At 50.8% G+C, this 2677-nt stretch overlaps 1 pseudogene; it reads left to right on the top strand.

Annotated features, from left to right (window-relative positions):
* The first annotated feature begins 1739 nt into the window (after nucleotides 1–1739).
* The window catches only part of LOC103740481, a 24441-nt pseudogene continuing 23503 nt past the window's right edge, over nucleotides 1740–2677 (top strand).

Raw genomic sequence — 2677 nt, 5'->3', positions numbered from 1 at the left:
GGGCTGGCTACTGGAACTGCAGGCTTGGGGATGGCCACCCACACCTGCTATAAACACTCCCAACAATTGATTGATGATGTTCAACTTCTCTCAGAAACCATAATAGAGATCCAGACACAACTTGATAGCCTGGCTGAGGTAGTCCTTCAAAACAGAAGAGGTCTAGACTTGTTAACTGCCGAAAAGGGAGGCATCTACTTGTTTTTACAGGAGACGTGCTGTTTCTAGCCAAAAATATAGTTCAAGATAAGATAAAAAATCTCCAAGAACAATTAGAAAAGTGACTTCGAGAACTACAAGACAATCCCTTCTGGACCGGACTTGGCGGACTCATGCCCTACCTCCTTCCCCTCCTTGGCCCCCTCCTTGGCCTTCTGATAGTAATTTCCCTTGGGCCCTGGGCATTCAATAGGATCACAAAATTTATCAAACAACAGGTTGATTCAATTTTATCTAAGCCCATTCAAATCCACTATCAACGCTTAGAGATGACTGAGCCCCTGGAAACTGAATATGACAGACCCTTGAGGTCTCCTGGTACCTTAACCTTGGACTTATAACATAACTCCCTAACATCTATAACCAGACTAGCATGAGGTTGGTACATTCACCTTTGCCCGCCGAGCTTGACTGGGAGCCAGAGACGGGTAAGAGAAGTGGCCCCATCACTAAATCACCTCAGACAGGAGGGCCACCAAAGCTGCGGCCTCATCCCATGACGGGTGTATGATTTGGGGGAGATCCCTTCCAACCTAAGACAGGCGCAGTCACCCGGGCAGGGACCCAAAGGTCCCTCACTGCTCTGCCTTGCCTCCCCAAAAGTACCAAGAGCAAAAAACAGTGAGGAAATCTTCAAAAATCCTCACGGGAGGAGTCTGGTCATTTGCTCTAATAAACAAAAAAGGGAGGAGATGTTGGGAGCCAAAGGCCAGAAGAAAAACATCTTTATGGCTTTGAGAAAAGGACAGCTTTATGGTTTCCTGCAAATCTTTGTGGCCTTGAGAAAAAACAGCTAAATGGTTTTCTGTAAGTTTCTATAAGATAGCACTTAGTTAAAGAATGTAGAAAAACAACTTTGTGACCCAGGCTAAGTCAGCCTTGAGAAATGTTTTATGCTCACCATAACAGTTAGCAGATGTTCCTTTAGGATAAGAAATGCCCCTTGAATAACCCTCCCTAGCTATAGCATCCAACAACAACAATTAGCGTCTGCCCAGCACACTCCTTCTCCTCACCTCCCCCCTCCCAACTACTAGTATATATGCCTGCTGCTTTCAAATAAAATTTTGAGGCTTGATCAGATCCTTGTCTTGCCTCCATTTCCTCGCATTCCTTGTTTGTTTCATTCCTTCAGGTTATTCTCCCGACCCCCCAACGTTGAAGCCCCGCAGGCCGGGGCATGACACGACCATATGCACGTCAGAGAGGGCAGGTGAAACGACCATGTGCACGTCAGAGGGGGCAGGTGACACAACCATCTGTATTTCAGAGGGGCCAGGTGACACGGCCGTGTGCATGTTAGAGGGAGCAGGTGACACGACCATCTGCACGTCAGAGGGGGGAGGGGACACAACCATGTGCACGTCAGAGGGGGGAGGTAACACGACCATCTGCATGTCAGTGTTGGAGGTCACACGACCCTCTACTCATCATAGGGTGCATGTGACACCAGCATCTGCACATCAGAGGGGGCTGGTGACACGGCCATCTGCACAACATAGTGTTCAGGTGACACGACCATGTCCACGTCAGAGGGCACAACTTACATGACCATCTGCGTGTCAGGGCAGCAGGTGACACGACCATCAGCACGGCAGAGCGGGCAGGTGACATCACCATGTGTACTTTAGAGGGGTAAGGTGACACAACCATCTGCACGTTAGAGGGTTAGGTGACACGAACATGTGCACGTCAGAGACTGCAGGTGATACGACAATCTGCACGTCGGAGGGGGCAGGTGACACAACCATCTGCAAGTCAGAAGGAACAGGGGACATGATCATCGGCAAATCAGAGGGCGCAGGTGACACGACCATGTAAATGTCAGAGGGGACAGGTGACACGAACTGCTGCACATCAGAGGAGCAGGTGACATGACCGTGTGCCCATCAGAGGGGCCAGGTTACACGTCCATCTTTATGGCAGATAGGTCAGCTGACGTGTCCATGTTCATGTCAAAGATGGCAGGTGATATGACCATGTGCACGTCAGAGGGGGCAGGTGATACTACCATGTGCACGTCATAGGGGGCAGGTAACATGACCATCTCCATGTCATACGGGGTGGTGAGACGTTCCTCTACTTGTCAGAGAGGGCAGGTGACACGACCATGTGCAGATCAGAGACGGCAGTTGACATGATAATCTGCAAGTCAGAGGGGGCAGGAGACACGACCATCTGCACGTCAGAGGGGGAGGTGACATGACCATCTGCACATCAGAGGGGGCAGGTGATACCACCATCTGCACGTCAGAGGGGGCAGGTGATATGACCTTTAGCACGTCAGAGGGGGTAGGTGACACGACCTTCTGCACGCCAGAGGGGCCATGTGACATGACCATCTGCTCGTCAGAGAGGGCAGGAGACACGACCATCTTCAGGGCAGAGGGGGAAGGTGACACGACCATGTGCACGTCAAAGATGGCAGGTGACACTACCATGTGCACGTCAGAGGGGG

This window comes from Nannospalax galili, unplaced genomic scaffold, assembly GCF_000622305.1.
Source record: "Nannospalax galili isolate Female #2095 unplaced genomic scaffold, S.galili_v1.0 scaffold259, whole genome shotgun sequence".
Taxonomy (NCBI): Eukaryota; Metazoa; Chordata; class Mammalia; order Rodentia; family Spalacidae; genus Nannospalax; species Nannospalax galili.
The sequence above is the reverse complement of the archived record's forward strand: the minus strand, read 5'-3'. Positions and strand labels throughout refer to the sequence as shown.